Source organism: Nyctibius grandis, chromosome 13, assembly GCF_013368605.1.
Source record: "Nyctibius grandis isolate bNycGra1 chromosome 13, bNycGra1.pri, whole genome shotgun sequence".
Taxonomy (NCBI): domain Eukaryota; kingdom Metazoa; phylum Chordata; class Aves; order Nyctibiiformes; family Nyctibiidae; genus Nyctibius; species Nyctibius grandis.
The window spans coordinates 13,424,790-13,445,453 of record NC_090670.1 but is presented as its reverse complement, the minus strand read 5'-3'; the positions used below and the strand labels follow the sequence as shown (position 1 = coordinate 13,445,453).

Genomic DNA, 20,664 nt, shown 5'->3' with positions numbered 1-20,664 from the left:
AATACAACACACTTTACTTTATACAGTATTCAGAAGACACAGTCTCACAGACACACTAGAGAAAGAAAGTGGGGAAAAGCAGAAATAGGTGCAAACAAAAAGAAAATGAAGATGGTGTTTAAAGAAAAGATCTTGTTCCACAGTTGAAGGGGGTGGGTAGAGCATGTCCCATACTTGTAGGGTCGCTCAAGAGGAAACATGACCTCTCTTCAGTGCACCAGCTAATATACCAAGAAGGAAAACTGTCACAGGGAGGTGGCCATGCTGGGAGAGTGTATGTGAGCAGATGGACATGAGGTCACTAGCATGGAATAAGTCCAAAGAGATCAGTTTTGAGTTTTATTTAGACTTGAACTGAAAGCTAAGAAAGAGAAATGGAAGTTGCTGAGCCCCATTTTCTTAGAGCAGAAAAGAATCAGCTTGGAGCACTGAATTTTAAAGACGGGACTTCCCATTTCTGATAGGCATGTACAGGGTAGGAGCTACCAGCACTAAGCTGTTACTGAAATCAAAATGTCCTTTTTGGCTGCTTGTTCTTTCACAATACATTTGCTACAGCAGACTAGCTCAATAATCCAAAAACTGGGTGGCATTTAATATAGCAGCTGGGTGCTGACAAACCACAGCCCAGATACTTGCTGGACTGTGCCCCATGACTTAGCTGAACACACATCTCTTTTACCAGTTTAATTAAAATGCTGAAAAACACACAAGGATAAGAATATGCCTGTCTGCCTACCACGTGGACACCTATATCTGTTTATTTTCATTTTGTTACTATCAGCATCCTTTGGATGAGGAATTAAAGAAAGAAATGCGATCACATGAAGGCATATTCCAGCACTAAAATGATCTAGGGGCATAATTTTTAGCTTTATAATTTCTTTTTGTTCAGGGGACGGGTGAATTTAGCAACATAGCCAACTTTTCAATTTACTGAGGCTTCACTAATCCTGCAATTCCTCAGCACCTGTCAGAAGGGCACCGAAGACTTCCCAGGACTCTGCCTATGGAGATGCAGTCATCAAATTACAAGAGAAAGCACAGACATCTGTACAGATGACCTCAGAAGAGATCTTTGTAACAGATAAACCCAGGAGTTATTTATTGTACTTCTGGAGAATAACTATTTAACCAGATTTAGGGTAATTTTTGGACTAGAGATAACATCTATCTAATGCTTATACATATAATTTCTGTGTGATCTCAAGTTGTATCATTTGTACGTATTTGTATAGTCATTATAAAGCTCATATGTTTAATGTTATCTACACCTTCGCGGAACGTGCCAGCTGACGTAACCTGTAGTTTTTAAAGACATCATGACATTTAAAGGTCTATTTCCACAGCTATTAAAAACTGTTTAGAGGCACATAAAGAAGAAATATACTTAGATTGTTAAAAAAAAGTCTTTCAAAGTTTGTTTTTTAAATGTTGATTCTACAACACTATGCGAATTCTTACAGATTATGATTAGTGAACAGGGGACTAGTAAGTATTTTACTTTGTAATTCATAGCGTTTTCACCCTCAAAAGAAAAGCAGAAGACATTCTCAGCTGATCAAAACCCACAATATTTCTAACAGATAGTCGAAAAGTTAGATCAGTCACCTCTAGCTTTTGTTTGTTTGCATGTCTAAATTGTTTTTTGAGGGAGTTAAAAAGCCTCAGGTGTGATATGAATTTTCAAAATAATACTTTAAAAATGTTAATTTTACATTTCTGCTAGCATCTCGTAGTCATATTTCGCTTTAGATTACATTAGAGTATATCTGTGTGCTACATTATTTCAACATTACCACCGTGTTTAGAGGAAAAGCTTAAAAATAATGTGTTTAAGAATAGCTTACTGCAAAGGAAGAAACTTGGCCCCATGAAAACATAACAAACTAGGCAGCTGGAAACCTCAAATTCAACGCCTAAACAAGCTCGTTGGCTGGCCGTATCAGGAAAGCGTGTGCTTTTATCGGCTTCAGCCTCTCCCCTGTGCGATGCAGACAACAGCACAGGAACCTCATTAACAGCCAAACCTGGGGACACAGTCACCAAAGTTCATCCCGTGGTGCCTGCTTGCACCAGTACGCATCCTTTAAGTCACGTACTAAAGATTTTTCATGGCGAATGAGTATTTCACAACAAGACAAAACAGAAGGAAGAGTAACTAAAGCGAGGGCAGGAAACACACAAACCCCGCAGAGCGGCAGGAGCAGCAGGCGCAGCGGAGGTAGTAACTGACGTTCAACTCCCCGAGTCATTCAGATTAATGAGCTCTAGAAATGTGGGGTCCCACTGTATTAATATCCATTACATAATGTGCTTCCTCCTCCAGTAAATAGAGGATTCAGGATGCCTAGGGGGTATAGACAGTCTCTTACCGAAGATAATGGGCCCAAACTGATTTTAGACACAGGTCCCTTTCCCTGGAGACAGTTCCTAATGATCGCAAATGTTACAAAGGCATGACAAAAATATAAAGCAGTCACATCAGCCCAGATAGATCTTTTACAATTACCTTGACTCCTGAAAGTAGTCCATCATCTCTTATTCATAAAATTTGTATTTTTCTCTGTTTGCACTTACACAGCCCTTCTGCTTTAGTCCATTGTACTATAAATGGAATATACATTTATTTTTCATGGGCACACCAAACTGTCTTAAGGAAAAGAAGGTAATTCTTCTCAAAGGCTGTTCTTAATTTTAGTTTTCTTTCCTAATAGTTAATTATACCATGAGTGATTTATCAAATTATACTACTGGAAATTGCTAATATTGCAAATGCATAATTATAATGGATGTGGATATTTTCTAAATACAGGTTCCAATCTGATATTTACTCCTGCTAGAAACTCTGGAAAGGCTTTGCTTCCTATTTGCGCTTGTCTCCACGCAACTAGGTGAGGGTCTGTCCCAAAACAAATTAGTATTTTGTCAGCTATACTGTCAAATTAAAACATTTCTTTATGCCTGTGAGACTGAAAGCCACAATTTTCAAACGTTAATTACATTCACTAGTGGTAGGGAGCGCACACATACACACTGATACATTAAGAAGATGGCAGCTTTCCAAAAAAAGCCTAGCAGCCAAAAAAATTAAACATTAGTAATTTATAAAGAATGATCGAGTTTTAAGAAAATATGAACTTTTTGCTCAACTGCATTTTTTAAATATAGCATGAAGAAAAATAACCGTGCTTCCTGGCAAAATGTGAAGAGGGAAATAGAGCTTTTGAAACATCCAGGAATGCTCTGGTTTTGATAGCTCTCACTGAAACCATTGGTGTCTGATAAGAAGGAACACAACAAAACCATTATGTTTTTCTCTTAAGGACCCTTCTCGCCCCTGTAAAACTCAGCTGGAGCTTTGCCACCTACCGTGGGGAAAGACGGTGACGCTGCCTGCGGGACACGTGCCGCAGGACCTCATGGACATACACCACCTGAGAAAGTTCAGACAGAAGCTCACCCCAAAGCAAGCGTGCTTCCCTATACCACATTAAAGAGCCCTAAGCCACGCCAAACACAGCCAGCCAAGCAATCAGCAGAGACCAAACCAGCAGATCATCCCTCCTTGCTCCTGGTTGTGCCTGCTTATGCCTCCACCTGCACATTTTTCAACATCACTCGAATCCAGTTGAACCAGTACAGCCATGAGATAAACAGGCAAAGGGGACTGATGGCTCCAGGGTGATAGGAACAACAACAAAACCTGTTAGGCTCCTGCTGTTTAACTAAAATATCTGGTAAAAGATGGGGTAATAAAGTGTGGAAGGACAGTGAAACAAATGAATAAAGTCACGGACGTGGGGCGTGTAAGGCACTGAGTTGCTTTGCTGAGTGGTGGCATGCTACAGATGCAGAGACATGTTTGCTTGTAAAGATCTGTTCCCCAGCAAGAAGGACCCTTCCCCTGTTTACGGGAGGGCTTGCTTGAGCCAGTTCTCTTTTGTCCTCTTTTCTGTTAGGTCCCATGTGAGTCTCTTACTTTGTAATTTAACCCTTCTCCCTGCGGAGCCCCCTCTCTACAGCGGGCCAGGTGGAGCCCACCCACAGCCACGCACCTCGCCTGCTCAGCCCCAATGCTCGGCAGGGTTTGTCTGCCCGCAGTGACAGGCCAGGAACATTGGACAAGCAGTAGATGAAAACTTCCTTTTGGACAAGATCAACAGACCCAGCTGTGCAATTGCAATAGCAGCATCTCAGGGGCGTGAGACATCTGGGTGCTGTGCAGGTAGAAGCATGGCTGTTGAATATACGGCTGCTCCTGGCTGGCCACCCTCAGGCAGCGAGTCAGGATCAGCCCGTTCCCCTGGAAGGGCTCCCGGGGCAAAGCCTTGGCGTACCTGCCAGCTTTCCCTGCTCCTCGTAGCACGCCGGGCTGGGTAAGGCACACGGGGGATCCACAGTTAGCACCTAACATGGGTCACAGCTCCACCAGGATTTTGCTTTCTGTTGCCTGTGTTGCAGGCAAACCCCACCAACAGCCAAACGATTCTGCACGGAATTAATCGTTGCAGCAATTAGTCTTGGCCCTAACAACGATTTGATCGTGGGGCAGATCTGGTTTCCCTGCTCAAGCCTGACTGAGTCAAAGGCATTAGTATCAACACAAAAAGATTTGGCCGTATGTTTGTATATTTTGTTCTAATAGATGCTCCAGGACAAACTCAGAGGAAAGACATCTGCAATATTTACAGTGACAAAGTGCTAGCATAATGCGCCTCTTTCTGTGCTGAACAATTTGTAAATGTCTCATTAAAATGTACTTTTTGTTTCTTCCCTCTTCACCTTAAACTAGTTTGTCTCCTTGGTTTTCACCGTTTCCTGGGAGAAAATGTCAAATTGCACAGTATAAAAACAGCCACTCTAGTTTGGGTTTTTCAGTTTTTTCAGACATCCTTAGCTGCGTTATTCTGACACGTTCTGTGGTCAAAGAAATGGTTTTGAAATTCACATGTTCAGAATAATTTGACGTTTCCATTTTATTTTCTTTATTTCTAGGACTGGCTACTTATAACAGCTACAGCTGTCTCTAACGACAGAAATCAGATATAACTTAATATAAGCAAATACCGTACGTACACAGTTTGCTGTGGTAACATATTTACTACTACATGCTTACACTGAAAATTTGGGAATATAGGTGAAATGGATCTTATCTATTTCAAAACAATGAGAGGAAAAATTAGGTCAGATGCAATCTAAACAAACTCAAAGAGTAATTAAAAAAGTTATGGAGAAGAAACATACATGTCTGGTATTGCATGTCCAGCAATACCTTTAAATGGCTTTATTACTTGCCATCTGTTTTGCCATTTTCCCTTAGTGTTTATATACTTATATAAAAATTCTGCTTATATATATGCAACACATTAGTTTTTACAGGCACAAATCAAATATAATAGGCAAAAGGTACTTTATTTTTTATATGAAAGGTATGACCAAAAATAAAGTGTAAAAAAGGTAGGGATGCAGGACTGTTCTTGTCCATTGAATAATCCTTTTTATACACCCAATAAATTGACCAAGGAAAGCAAGCATGCCTCCAGCCAGGCGGAGTTTTACTATTCTCCCATGGAACATCCACCCACTCTGTTCCCGTTACATTTCTCTGCAGCTTCTGATTGCAGGAGAATATAAAAACTATAACTAGGTAAGACTGAAATGAAGCAGGGATAGAGCAAAGCCATAAAACCAGGATGCAAGCTTTCCCAAAGTTTGAAGGTGTTTGAACCCCAGATTTTGGCTCAGACCCATCCTTAATTTGAAGCAGCATCTGGCAGGCCAAATGCTCTGCAAATGCTGGCACTATGAAAGATGAAGTCTCATGCGACACAGCGTGTTGGAAGAAATGCTTCCTCCACGTAGGAAGCCGGGTCGCACAGGAAGGGTGAGTGCAGGAAAGCTGGAAGTCGCAGCTGCACGGAGGGACCCAGCTCCCACCATCCCTGTGGTGCTCACTTCAAAGGAGAAAAGACCTCCTGCTTCGGTTCATGTAGTGCTTGTTCTCCCTGCTGATCCTCTTGTTCTCACCCCTATCCCTTTCCCAAGACCTAAACTCCATCCAACTCAAGGACACAACTGCCAAGAAATTGGGTCTCTGGAGCTGTGGCCTGTGTCACTGCACCAAACAGCCCAGCTCCTCCCAAGCCAAGCGCTGTGTCCGGAGCTAGCAGAGCTCATTACGGGATCCCAGCAGTCTTTTCACGCCTGATTTTCAAAAGCATTTAGGTGCCTAAGGACGCATAGGGATGCCTAAAGGGATTTTCCTTAGGAATAGAAAAAATTTCAAAAGTACCTTGAGTCTGGTGTTCCTAGTGGCTGGGAAAGTCCTGAGCATTTCTGAAAATCTCACTCAGCATTATCCGCATCCTTACACTTACGCACAAGCTTGGTCTCCTAGCCTTAAACTCACAATTTTCCACCCAAAAGAGGCAGATGCTTTATCCTGGTATTTGTGCATTTAGCGTTAATTGATACTTAATTATAGCCGAAAAATCTATCTGTGTATTTGAACAGTTTGGACATGGCCGAAAATAAGTGGCTTATTAACTGCTGTGAGGAACATTTCACAATAGGATCTGCATTTTTCTAGAACTCTGTAATTAAAGTATGCGCTAACGTGACCACAACATTTTTAAACAGCTGGCACATGAAGCTGAAAAAATAATTAGTTTTCAATAAAAAAGTTGCTCTTTATTACCCAGGCAAAGTTCTCCAGTGACTTTTAAGGATCTGCCAAGTGAAATTCAAAAATGAAAATAGAGTCTCTATGCTGGCTGTTAGCCAAGCTGAATGAAACACGAATATGCTGATTTGTGCCAAGTATTAGACATGCTGAACTGAGGCAAAGCGGTTAAGTATCTCCCCAGGTTTAATGTTACACAAAACAGCATATCTGCCCCCAAAAATGCTGTACTCGGGGGGCCCACCGCTGTGGCTTTCACTCATTTTATCCTTCTTCTCCCAGCAGTCAGGAAATGAAAAAGTGTTTCAGAAGACAACCGAAATATTTCCCTATGAGAAGCTGAGACCCTTGGCAGCAAAACTGATATATCTGGGTTTAACTGTTATATAATTAGGGGTAAGGGAAAGAAAACCCGGTAACAAATAGGAGGTTGCAGCCTAATGGCACACTCTGACACCAGGCTCGTGAAAGCTGCCCTGGGCTCAGCCCGCTGTGCAGAACACCCACAGCTCTGGGCATCCTCCGATGGCCACACTGCCCTGCGAGGGGAGACAGCACCGCTTCTGCACGTCAAGGAGCTGCAGGATTAAGCCTCGAAAGCAGGGTCTCTCTGTTTTACCACCTTTGCTTTGCTGATGAAAAAGGAGCTTGAGAGACTTTTTAAATTTATGTTATCAAATCCATAATCCCCATAGCTGTACCTGAGCATGAGCCTATGGATCTTACCCACTCTGGTAATGGCTTTTTATGTGATTCTTCCTACTACTAGTCCAGCAAACTCTCTTTGCATTTATATTAATGATAATGTCTTTAAATACAGGCAACCTACACAGAATAAGGGAACCAGTAAAAGCAAGTGACCTCACTGGTGTGCACTAAAACAAGAGGCTCTACAAGAAGCTGAGACCTTTGGCAGCAAAACCTGAATATTTGGTTTTAACTGTTAAATAACTATGAGTAGGGGAAAGCAAATCCAGTAACAAATAAAAGATTGCAACCTAATGACACTCTTGGACAACAGGCACGTGAAAGCTACAGCAACTTATGGACATACTGAAAGTCTTCCCAAACTTCCCAGGTGTCTTAACCTTCCTCATCACTTGACAAAAGGTGAAAAGATAAAAATTAAGAGAAGTTGTGGTTTCTTTCCATCTCTCATTTTATCATCACCATTTAATTCCCAAATACTTAAAGAAATGATCACATCAAAGTTTATCATTTATCATTCATGGCTATTGGGAACTCACAGTGCCAGTTCTCCCAAGTTACATGATGGAATTACAACTGGCAACTGAGCGGTTACCTGAAAGAACCAAATACTCTGGGACTCAAGCCAGGACCTAAAGGTACTTTGGCCCACTACACTCTACAGCTGCTATAAGAGTTATTTTTATAGTACAGTTTGTCTACTGATTTACTACTGTTGTTAAATGAATTCTAAAATTTCCTTAAACATTTCTGTTTGAAGTTGAGGGAAAAATAGCTTCATTAGCAAAGGTTGAGTCTCATAAAATGGAAATAAGTCATCTGCCCCCCAACCCCCATCTTAACAATTAGGCAAATTGTGGTAAATTAGCTCCAAGGACAGAGGAAAAAGAGGCAGATTTGTATTTCATGCTCCAGTAAGGATAATTACTATGCTATTGTTAATTTAATATATAAATAAAAGCAGGACAAAAATATATTTCAGAGTTTGAGTAGTCTATCAGGTCCCCTTTCATAGCACAATGCTGAAGCCAGCCAAACCTGGAACCAGTTACTTCAAAATGTATTTTAATTAAAACACATGGGCTATTTTCAGGTGGATAAAATCACAGTGGATTCAATGGCAAAGGGCTGGCTGAAGCTGCATTTGCACACTGAGTAACCTGGTGTTAAATCATTGCAGCAAAGGTGCTCTGTCCAGAAGGCTTTCAAGTATCACAAGTAAAATAAGTCTGGGTTGCTTAAGTTCTTACAGCTGATCCTCTTTCATGGAAAAAGCCAATTACAGATCACAGATGTCTAGACTAATCCTTTTAAATATCACAGAGGCAGGAAATAACGTGAAAGTGCAATAAATGACAATTTGTATAGCTTGGGTAGTGGTGGAAAAAGACGGCACATGAAAAACAAACACAAAAAGGCTCAAACATACAAAGGAAATATAAAGGCTTATATTAACATTCAAGCTCGGTATGGTAAGACCGGAGACGATGGGCTAGATTCTGTTCTGATTTACAGCCTGCAAATCCCTTTCAACTGCATGGAGAAAAATTAAGCACAGAATGTCTGCCTGTGCTATTGAATTACTTGTTCCTCCTCCTTTCACCTCCTTCTCCTTTATTTCAACACTGCATTTTATTCTAACTTTTGTATAATTTCTGAAGTTTATTTTAATCAAGGGAAAATTCTATTTTCTAATAGTGTCTGCATCTTTCCAAGGCATATGTCTGGTAATTAGTGTGGAGGGATCATTAGCATAAATACACAAAGAAATTTGATTTTAGAACACGAACACCATTTTTGCTATGGAGCAATATAGGACAGGTGACAGGCCCAGCTGGGAAACCTCTTTTTCATTTTTCTGTGACCACAAATCAGACATCTTGGGCTCACAGCAGGACAGGCTCTACTGGCAGTAATTGGCACCATCTGTAGCTGTCAGAGCAGTGCCTGGCATTCCAGCATTTCATCTTTCCAGTCAAGGCATTCATCACTAGTCCAAAACTCAGCCAGCTGACACTGAAAGATTAACTTGCATTGATTTGCTTGGATAAGCTCGCCTGTGCCTCAGTTGGTACTGAACATTCCTGTTTAATAGCCATCACCAACACAAGATGTTTACAAGGTGATTGTCCACTTAGCTTTTTCTGTTCCCCTTCTTGGTCCTAATGTGTTTTCAATTATTATAATACAGGAGATAGTGAATTAAAAGAAAGGAAAGTAAATGTAGCCAGCAATCATAGAGAGCGAGACTTAATGAAAGGATCAGAAATTCACAGCACTGGCTGTTTACTGGTCTTAAATGAGCAGTTTCTCCCACCCCTGTGCATGTCAAGAGACAAAACTTGTTGATTTGGGGGTTCGGCAACAGACCGAGTCTCCTCCAGCTGTCAGTCTGCATGATAAAACTAAATGAAACCGTTATTATTTTCAAATGCAATTTTCCAGTACGCGGGTAATTTGGTTTACATTTTCCAGGAAAGCTACACCAGATGCAAAGTTCAACCTCTTTCTCTTAATCACCTAACGCTCTACCTACTTACCAGGGTTTTTAAGCCTCTGATGTGTTCAAAGCCCAGAGCTTAATCTTTCACAGTCATACAAGGGTCATTACTATTTCAATTTAGAAACCTAATGTGTTCTATAGAATGTTTTTGGGTGAACAGATTGCAATGTGAAAGTTAAACATTCATGTCTGTTTTAGCAAATGACAGCCAAATATAAAGACATCCCAGGCAAACCTAAGACAGTGAAAATTTGTGAGTCTCACTTCAATGACCATCCTCTTTCCTGAAAATGAAAGTACAGACTCTTCTGTGAGTAAATAAAGGGGATTATCAGAGGGTTTTTTAATCACCTATTATAAACCCTATCAAAATCCTGCTCAGAAAACCCTATTACTTCTCTCTCCCAGGCATCTTCTCATTAACAGCTTATTTCCCATAGCACAGGTGATGTGTCACAGCCCACAGAACACATCCACATAGGGCTTGTTGGTACTTTTAGGTATTTGGGGCCGCCTTTGTGTATCTATTTGAGACCAAAAGCTCTATCATCTCAGGCTTCTTTCTACACCCATTTTGGGATGAAACTGCAAGGAGTGATGAGTTGGAATTAACACTGAAAACCACCTGTGGTGTATCTACAGAGCACAATAAAAGACTAGAGATACCTGCTAATGCCACCAGTACGACTCGGCTCGTTGGAGCAGTGGGGTACATCAGCCCAGGCAAAGCACAGTCCTCATACAACTATACGGCACCCAGCACCTCTGCTGCCCCCGGGGCAGGGAGGTACCACACTGCATCACGCACAGCTACCTGACACACCGCACCGGGCTGCGCAGACGTGCCTCGAGGATGTCCCATTTCCCTGGTGGCAGTCGTGGAAAGAAAAGTTATAAAGCACCATGCTCACAGAGATCAAGCGTTGGGAGCATGTATCAACAACTGGGGCACCACGGAAAGAAAATGGGTCAGAAAACGGTTGCAGAGCCTGACTGCGAGGTCCTACAGGGGGAATGGGACAGCAGATCCATCTGTCAAAGCACAGGGTTCAAGCTTTGGGGATGGCAACCTCATCTGGCCACAGGAGCTCAGCAGGGCCAGTAAATATCAAAAGCAAATTCCACTTTGCACGACGTACAAAACACACATGAGAAGGTGACGCTGCACCAGGGAGCATGAAAGGAGAGAAAACTGAGGCTCAGTCAGGGGCTCGTGCCTCCCAGCAGAGCTGAACTTGTGCTCCTGAAGGCGATTTGTTTTGCCCCTGAAAACAAGGTATTTCAGTTAAAAGGGAATATTGTGGCTACGATTAGTCCTAGCTCTGACATGGACTGCCTTGAGAATATCTCCTAACCTTAGAGCCACATGTTAAACTAGGCTTGTAACTTATTGGGGTTTGTCCTTTTTTGGACACAAAAATAGCAATTTTCTCTCTTTTTACAATCAAAACAGGATGTACAATACTCCAGCAAACAGAAAAGAACAGCAGTGTTTAAAATAGTTTATATAAATTACATATATTTTAAACTATCTTTGTTAAAAGTGTTTCATCTGCTGCAGAATGCTCATGAGTGTTTGCAACACATCTGTGGAATAAAATAAAGAGTTAAGCATAAAAGAGTATTAAGTCATCTGGTTTGGAGGGATTTTTGTATTAGATCTTGTTCATTTATTAAGTGTAACGTGACAGTGGCCAGATGATTAATACAGTGTGGTGGGAATGATGTAACAGAAAAGATAAAAATGGATATCGTAAGCGGAGAAGAGGATGGAGATGTGGATGGGGTATATAGGGAGAGCTGGGATAAGAAGGTTAGTGTTTACAGTATCCGAGTGTGACAGACTTCCTTGGGAATGGGCTTTAGGGAAGATTTACTCTTTCAGTTGGTGATTATATTCCACAGGATGTCTCAAGTGAGGGAAGAGAGCACAGCATGACTGTTTTGAGACGGATACAACCTCTAGCATGAACATGTTCAAACCACTTTTATGCATCTATGGGGAGTGAGATTTTGATTGCCTCCACCTGTGCTGAAGGGTGCCCACTGGGTTGCCCCACTGCGAACCTGGCAGGGACCTGGGGCACATGAGGCAGAAGGGCTGTTCTGTGGATAAGGAGCAGCACTGAGAAGGGAGTGACTGGAGGATTTGTAAATCCCTGCTATTAATTAATGGATACAGCTGCCTGCAGCAAGAAAAGCCTGTAGAGCAACCTTAGCTATCAACAGCACTGACTGACAAAGATCTACAAAAGGTGGAATTTATTCAGAAAGTCTCACTGCTTTCTGATACGTATTCTACCATGGCTGTTGACACCTCTCACATCTAACTGTATTTGGGATGGATCCTTCATTTGGCTTGAACCAGCAACTGTAAAACTCAGTGGCTAACCAGGTGTCCCATAGGACAGTGCTAAGGAATTCAGTTACACCTGTGCTCACGGTGTGACCTGGTGGTCTGGACAGCAAAAGAAACTACTCACTACATCAACACCATATCACAGAGTACTTCTACTCTAGGGCCTGTGCGTTTCTCGTAAGGGTCAGATTTTCAAAAGCATTCAGCATCAGTACATTTCACTGGGGAGGTCTGGCCAGATTTTCCAAAAAGATCTGATCACCCAAGAACATCTACCGAGTACCTAAATCTGAGGGATATATAAAGCATATTATAAGTTGACCAGATTGTTCAACTGCAATTTTTACAGTATGATCACGCCAATTCAAGTTGTGTAAGGTGATGCCAACACACAGGAGAAGCGAAGAAGAAAGGAAAACGCTCAAGGTCAACTCAAGGCAGCACAGTGCGCTGATGTGCTGAAAGCCAACGGTTTTATCTCTAGCAAGCATACTTGACAGGTTTCACCCAGAACGACCTGGAACATAAAAACATTGCTGCTTAGAAGGAGGCTTTCTCTTCAGAGCAGGAACTGCTCAGGTGAATCAGATTTCTGTATCGACTTTTACATATACAGAAGGTGACTAAAGGAATTAGGCTAGCCTAGATTGCTCCAAGGGGATAAAAAGCCCCACGGTGAGATGGAAATGCATGTGCATTGTTCCAAACCCCTCTTTCTCTAAGCATTTTCACATACTATTGAAACAAACTGTACTTCTGTTTCCAAATAAAGGCTGTCTCATTACTAGAGTTGCAGCTGGGCACGGACCCATGGCAGAAGACCCAGCGCCCTAACTCCCCCACAATGCCAAACAAGCACCGTTACATGCAGAACTCATTGCATGAGCCAGAGCACTGCAGGATGAGCCACTGGAGAGCCTCAGGAGAGCCACTGGCTGAAGGACAGCCATTGCACTGCCCTAGGATGGGAGAAGATGCAGAGCCCGAGCCAGGCTCTGGCCACAAAGCAGTGCAAGACAGAGAAACCAGCAGAGCTCAGCTCTCCACTGACCCAGGAAAACCAAACTGACCTTTTCTCTCTCTGACTTAGCCGGTACACTACTGGTAGCTCAAGACTTGTAATAATTCACCAACTCGATTAACAACAATAATGAAGGTAGCATGACAATAAAACCTACACAGAGGAGGAATTCCAGACAGCATGAGGTGGTGGGAGCTGTCAGCACTTCTTACAGTCCTATCAACAAGGTTGGTGGGTCTCTGCAGTGTGCTCCCTCTTGCGTTACAATACAGAGGGCTCTGCTGCTTCTGCTTCCCTCTTCTGACCCTTCCAGATTCAACGAGGCAAAGCCAGGGCCCTGTTTTCAAAGCTCATGAGCAGAACTCAAGAGAAAACTTCTCCTGACAAGAAGTCAGAGTTATGTGGACTATTAGTTTAATGTTTCTAAAGGGTTTAAAAAGACACAATTCAGTGAGGCACTGAAGAACTAAGTATAGGCTCTGTTTTTATGAAGCTTAATATTTATAGGACTGGAAAGCTTTATACTCAAAATGTTTGTTTCCATTAAATGGCAGCTTCTTTCCATACCTTGCTCTCCAAAGGCCACTCTGTACACGCATGCCAGTACCTTTCAGAATAGCCCAGCATAGAACAGCTTTTGGGTTACATGGTAAAATAACACTATGTTCACTAAGATTAAGGTAATTATAGAAGAAAAGATACATTCTGCGTCCCTTTATGAAACAAAACATCTTATTTGTGGAATCATGCAGTATCTGCTAACAGATCGACTACAAGAGTAAGGACCTTTACACTTTTAAGATAGGAACAACATTATTTTTTTTAAACAGTATTTACCTTTACCTAGCAAGCATTAGAATAAATCTACCAACTTTAAAGAAACAGTGCTAGCCCACCAGATTTACACAGAGTTCTGAGACATTTGGTGCTTCTCCTAAAGCCTAAGCTACTATATCATTTATTCACACGAAGAACTTAGTTTCAATTTACTTAAGAGTTTTCTAGTTTACACAGTCCCAGAGAAAAGCTTCAGAATGTTACCCTTATTCGTTTGGAAACCAGAAAGCAAATAAGAGCATGTAAGACCTTATTACTTTTTTAAATGTCATGATAACTATGCCAGCCTCATGATTTTCTGAGAAAGAACCTTCGTCTGTCTCTTGCTCTCTTTTTTTTTAAGTGCTTGTCAGTGACACCATCCAGTTTGACAAATCGCTGGTTATAAATGAAGGCTAGGACTTCTGGCATTACAAACCACATTTTCCAAAATTATCATTTGTCTGTGTGGCTTAATTAGAGGAAGTCCAACTTGAATTTCAAAATTGCTGAATGTTTTCTGTGAAACTCAGGCTCTTTTCAGGTTCCCTTAGCTTGTTCCACTCCCTCCTAAAATAAGCATTTGAAATTGCCCAGTGTACCTGAATACACTGGATAGAAGCATGCATCAGGGTGGAGTACGGCTCTCAGCCATACAGCTCTGAAACTCTGAACAAAACAAAGTTCCCTGGAATTGCTGAATTCATCTATTCCAGGTATACCTGGAATAACATAGCAGAATTTGCTTCTCTTCCAGCAGTAAGCTTCTACCAATAAAAAACACTATGGAAGGAAAAATTAGGAAAATCCATAGCACAACCATAATTTATAAGAGATTAAGACCTTTGTATATGTTAAGCACAGTAATAATTATAAGAAAATATTTGAAAACAGGGAGTCTGATATGGCAGTTTAAGTGCTTCACATTGCATAACTTTTATTATGGAGTCTTGTCTGCTTTTCACTACATGCATGTTGTCCTCGTTAATGACAAAAGGATTTATGTGCGCATATGGAGGGAAGAATGTACGCCTATGTGTTTGCAGTCTCACCTGTTATCTTTCTCTTGTCATTATCTAGCAACTTCCCTTCCAAAGGACAACATTTATAGCTCACTGGTAAATATAAGGCAGATAAATTTTATGTACTGGAGCAACGTGAGTATGAAGTTGGTCTGACTCAATTGTATCACACCAGCTGAAACAGATACTGTGTACACAACAGATGCATCCCTGGTTTCAAAGTTTTCATAAGGAAAAATTCCTCTGGGCAAAAGAATTAAAAACATTAGGATGAAATACATTGGATCTCAGGAATTTCCTTTGCAATTATGGGGACCTCCATAAAAATGAACCATTAAAAAGCAATTCTTATTTTTCAATCCTATCAGCTATAGCACATCATCAGGAGTTTACATAATTCTTAAAACCAGATACAAAATGTCAACAGACTGCAGCTAAATGCATCATAGATACGGAATACTCTTGCAGAAGGTTTCATTAAGTCTAACATGATTTACAGGACTTAAGACACATTGCTTCAAGATTTTTATATCACTGCAGTAAGTACTCCAGGGATGTTTCGACCCACTCAAAATTGTTTTAGCTGTGCTATTACCTGGGTCAGAGCTGATGGCAGCATATATCAATTAGATTGTAGCAGTTTAATACCTGCTCGTATGCATCTGGTCACTCAGAGATTCACATCCTAAGATTTCCATACCCTAAAAAGAATATTAAAACAGAGCTCTGGAATGGGCTAAGGTTGCCTCATTTATTTAAGAAGCAGCCTTAAAGAAATGACATTGGGAGACTATACCTATTCAGATTACAGATGTCCACACCATTCACCACAGAGACTGATAATGCTTTTTTGTGATTACTGCTAAATGTTTGCCTTGACCATACTGAAGATTATGGTGCTGCAGTGTAACTAATTAGGAATGGCGGACTGTAGACTTTTTGATAAACTGAACTAGTGTTGCTCACATCGATTAACTCCGGTTTATCACAGAATCACAGAATGGTTTGGGTTGGAAGGAACCTTAAAGTTCATATAACTCCAGCCCCGCTGCCATGGGCAGGGACATCTTCCACTAGACCAGGTTGCTCAAAGCCCCATCCAACCTGGCCTTGAACACTGCCAGGGAGGGGGCAGCCACAGCTTCTCTGGGCAACCTGGGCCAGTGTCTCATCACTCTCACAGTGAAGAATTTCTTCCTAATATAGGAAGTTTAGGATCCAATCCCTCATTTTTTATTATTTTGATCCCTGTTAAATAGACAGTATTTAAAAAACAGTGCCCCTTCAGTATTTTCTCATACCTAGAGTCAGAAACACATGGGTGTTACTTCTGTACAGAGAGGTAACTATAGTTAATGACTGTGTCAATGTTGATCACTGTGTATATTTTATATGACATGGCAGTAGGGTAGATCTGCTTTGCTGCAAGTTGTTAATAACCAATTTGATTGGCAGTGAATTTGTCCCTGAAACTTACTCAGCTTGAGGATAAGTGCCCCTGTGACATAATTTGATTATTCAAGACCAGTTTTATCCATAAATTTTTCATCAGTGCAGCACAACATGGTTAGAGCTGCCTCTTTAATAACACCTGGAAGGCTTAATCTCTAAGGTAAGGAATTTTGTCTGGTGTCAAAGGGTGAGGCCTTTGAGGAACATCTGTTGCTTACTTCTCTGCTGTAGGAGTGTGAGGTTTCTAGATTGCTAGAAATACTGGGTTTGGTACCTGGTGTATGCAGCATGAGACAGTTTACAGCCAGATGACTTTACACGGACTCAAGGAGAAACCTACGGTCACTAATGTATTGTTTGTGGTTATGCCCTTATGATCTCTGTGCTGCTCTGTACGTGTTACTTCATACAGGTGCCATCTTTAGCATAAGAAAAACAAGACATCAGCAAAAGACAGTAGAATCAGTCTCTAGAGAGCTCTTCTCTCCCTCTTCTTCAAACACTATGCATGTCTATAACAGAGTGCCTTATTCTAGCAAAAATAATGTGACCTTTCAAAACCTCTTGGTCTAGGGAGCAAGTGCCAAGTGAAACAGGAACAAAGACAATTCAGTGTAAACACTAAAAATGCGGTTAAGCCTCATGATCAAGAAAAAATTGGGCTTAAAAAATATTCTGTTAGTGCAAAGGACTGCACATATAAACCAACTTAGAATCTAACTTGTGTATTATGTGGCAGTAGCGTTTTTACAATAAAGCTGTTAAAGCTCTGCAAAACTTTAATAAAAGAAGAAACTAGGGCCATAAGGGCAGAAAGCTCCAGACAGGATTTGCCCTCCAAACTTTCCAATGGGGGAAATCCATCTCTTTTAGCACAACTGTGCAGTTTTACAGTGGTCCTGCTTCTGCATGAATTTCAGAATACATTTACTAGAAAATTCATTATATGAAACATTTATCCCATGAATAAATTAGAGACTGAAATACAGTGCAATAAAACTTTTGCTGCTAGAAAGATTTTTATGGGTGAAATAATGTGAAAATTAGTAACATTAAATATGATTCTCCTTAACCCAGAATAGTCACCACACAATTATTTTGACATGTTCTGGCATACATTATCATAGATCTAGTCAAATAGTGTTATAGAACAGATTTTGAACTCTTTTATAAAGCATCAAGGAATACACAAAAAAGGGCAGTGGAGAAGAGAGTTTTCAATCCTAAACTGCTGAAGAGAGCAATTTTTGCCACTACGTTCAAGAAAAGCAGGATGAATTTTTTCAGAATGGTTTTATTCAGTCCTTGAGTGGATGAGCAAATAGTTTTACTTTTTTCTCTGTTGTGCACTAGGTATGACACTCTAGCTCTGAGCCATTAGGTTAACCACAGATAAACCCCACTAACAAAGTGTTAGTCCTAGCCTTTTGGGGGCCAGATCCCACCACCCTTCTTCATGCAGAACAGGTAACTGCATGTGTTGAAAGTTTGCTCACACTTCCTGTGAGTAAACACATCTGAAACTTTAAACCCTTATTGGAAGGTATAGTACTATGTCAATACACATTGAAACGTAGTTTCAAGCTAGACTGATAAGGCAGGTGAGATCTCTCACCTACTTTTCTCACCTGAACACAACCTAATCTTGGACAAAAATGCCTTACATTTTAAGTGACTAAAATTTGGTGGGATGAAGCACACTGTGAGTATTTAAATCTAACTTCAGACAGCAGAATTTCCTTATCCTATGCTTTCCCAAGTCTGGTGGAATTGCCACGTGTCACAGAGCTGCCACACTGCGCTCAGCTGCTTCAAAACACTAGTGCCAGGCTTGCAAGAAAAGTGTCTCTGCTTTGGAGTGCTTGTTTGTAAAAGAGAACAGATTATTTTTGCTTTATTGTGGAAGGTATTTTAGAGGAAGAGAGACTGAACCCATGTATTTTCTTTGGGCATTTCCCTATTCATAGATTTTTGTCTAGTTAGGTGGATCTCGGGTTTTGGCAGACTAACAGCAGACTTTGTTTATTGCCTATTCTGAAGAACAGACATTTGCGTGGAGCCTTTCTGGAGGTGCCCCTTTCCAGACTCAAATGATTAAATAGATGTTTATGAGTATTAAAGTATGTCTCTTTCTTAGGAGGGAAAACACACTTATGCAATTGAAAGCGCAGGGCTACAGAGCACCTTGTGCACACCAGCTATTCCAACCCAGAGCGCATGAGCACGACTGTATTCAGGGAGTTAAATCAGACACCCTTGAATGCTTTATCTCCCTCTCTCTCTGTTTGGTTTCCCACAGCATAACTTTACACATTACCTCATGACATCTTTATAGTGGTGGAGAAAATGATTAGACTCCAGTCCTTGAAAAATCGCAAACACAGACTCATTTGTAGCATTTGGCTGCTCTAATTAGCACATCACTGAGAGGTAATGAATAGAAGTCTGTGAAGAACTTAAAAATTAGTACCACTAGCAATGTTAGAGTAAAAATCAAAACTGTGAGTAACAGTACTCAAAGGATTTGGGTAATTACTGGATACTCCCAATATAAGGTCTGTCACTTGATCCTAAGGACTTCAACAAGCCCCAGAGGTCCAATATTCAACCCCAATAAATGAGGCTCACAAAGTTCACTCAGAGTTAAAGATAGAATCACAACTCTATTGTTCTTCCTTTCTTTTTTTTAAAGGTGGTTCTTAAACTGCATGGAATTAGACAAGCTCCTTTTGTATGTTAATCATTGGACTCCTACATCTGTAATGAGATATTATAGTTTCCATGTGTGTGAAAGCATGGAAATTACATCACTCTAATAACCAAATGTGCAAGGACACATGGATTCCTAAAGCCTGACAAACAGCTGCAGTATTTCTGTTAGACAAGGTCCTTTTAACATTTCAATGGTCTCCAAGCAATTGAAAGGTGTGTTTTGAGAGGTAATCAGAGGGGAGGGAAATGTTACTCTTCAGGGGATGGAAAGAGACCTTGACTGTGTAAAGAAAGGGCAGTGCCTTCACCTGTTCCTGCATGAGCACTCAGGCCACCCGTTCCACCAGCCCGTGAGCAATGAGAGCACAGAGGCAAATCTGCAGGAAAGCACATGTACTCCACTCTCCGAAAAAAGGGTTACTGTGGGCCAGGGTACACCAGCCACAACAGCCAGCCGTGGGCAGCCTTGGGAATAGACCAAGCTGGCTCTTTGCAGCTTTGGGAAGAGGTCCTGGTCTGGCACTTCAGAGAGTCCTCCCTCAGCTAAGCAAGGGCTTCTGCCTCTCTTATGGAGGGAAGCTTTCAATTCTGACCCATTCTCAACCTGATGTAAAGGGGCTCCAGCCTGTAGTTTATAACATATTTTTAAAAAGGCCTCTTAGGATCAACAACTTTTATTGCAAATTTCAGTTGCACCTTGCACTTGTAAAGCTAGATTAAGCTGGGGTCTAAACATCATGACCCTTTCCTCTTACCTACTCCCCTTCTTTCCACCTTCCATCATTTTTTGTTTTTCTCTAAGTGATTTCAATCTTAAGATTAAAAAAAAAAAAGAAAGGAAAGAAAAATAACAAGAACCAAATTCTGTATATAAACACTAGCAGCTTTCAGGCTTGCTTTTCATCCTGAACCTAATGGGCAAAGAGCGTCAGTGCATTTGCAAGCTTTTCCAAGTGGGCCTAGAGGGGCCTGTTTACCAGAGATCGAATCTCTGGCAAGCAGCTCATTGCAGCTCTTCAAACAAGCTGAAATTATGACCTTATGTTATTGTTTCTCAACAACCCAAACCTTTGATGTAAACTAATGTTGACCTTTCCAGCATAAATTTGACATGAAGCCACTTTTGTTTAAAACGCCCTGTAAAAATTCAGCTCCAATCTTATTGGATAAAGTCTTTTTATGGGATAATAAATAATAGATAATAAACAACTGGAGCCAATTTAGTCATTGAAGTATTTTCTTTTCCTGACTGGCTATCAGGATCTTTTCTACCTTGGCTTGTGTAGGACTGTCTCACACCACACTGTGGACCCATCCAACCTAAGCCAAACCCTAGTGAAGTCAATGGAAAAACTTCAACAATTTCAGGTCTTCAGTCTCTAGGTG

General features: G+C 41.1%; 1 protein-coding gene across 2 annotated transcripts in view; it reads right to left on the bottom strand.

Annotated features, from left to right (window-relative positions):
• AFF2 (ALF transcription elongation factor 2) overlaps positions 1–20,664 on the bottom strand; it is a 340,529-nt gene that overhangs the window by 196,547 nt on the left and 123,318 nt on the right. The window lies entirely within an intron of this gene.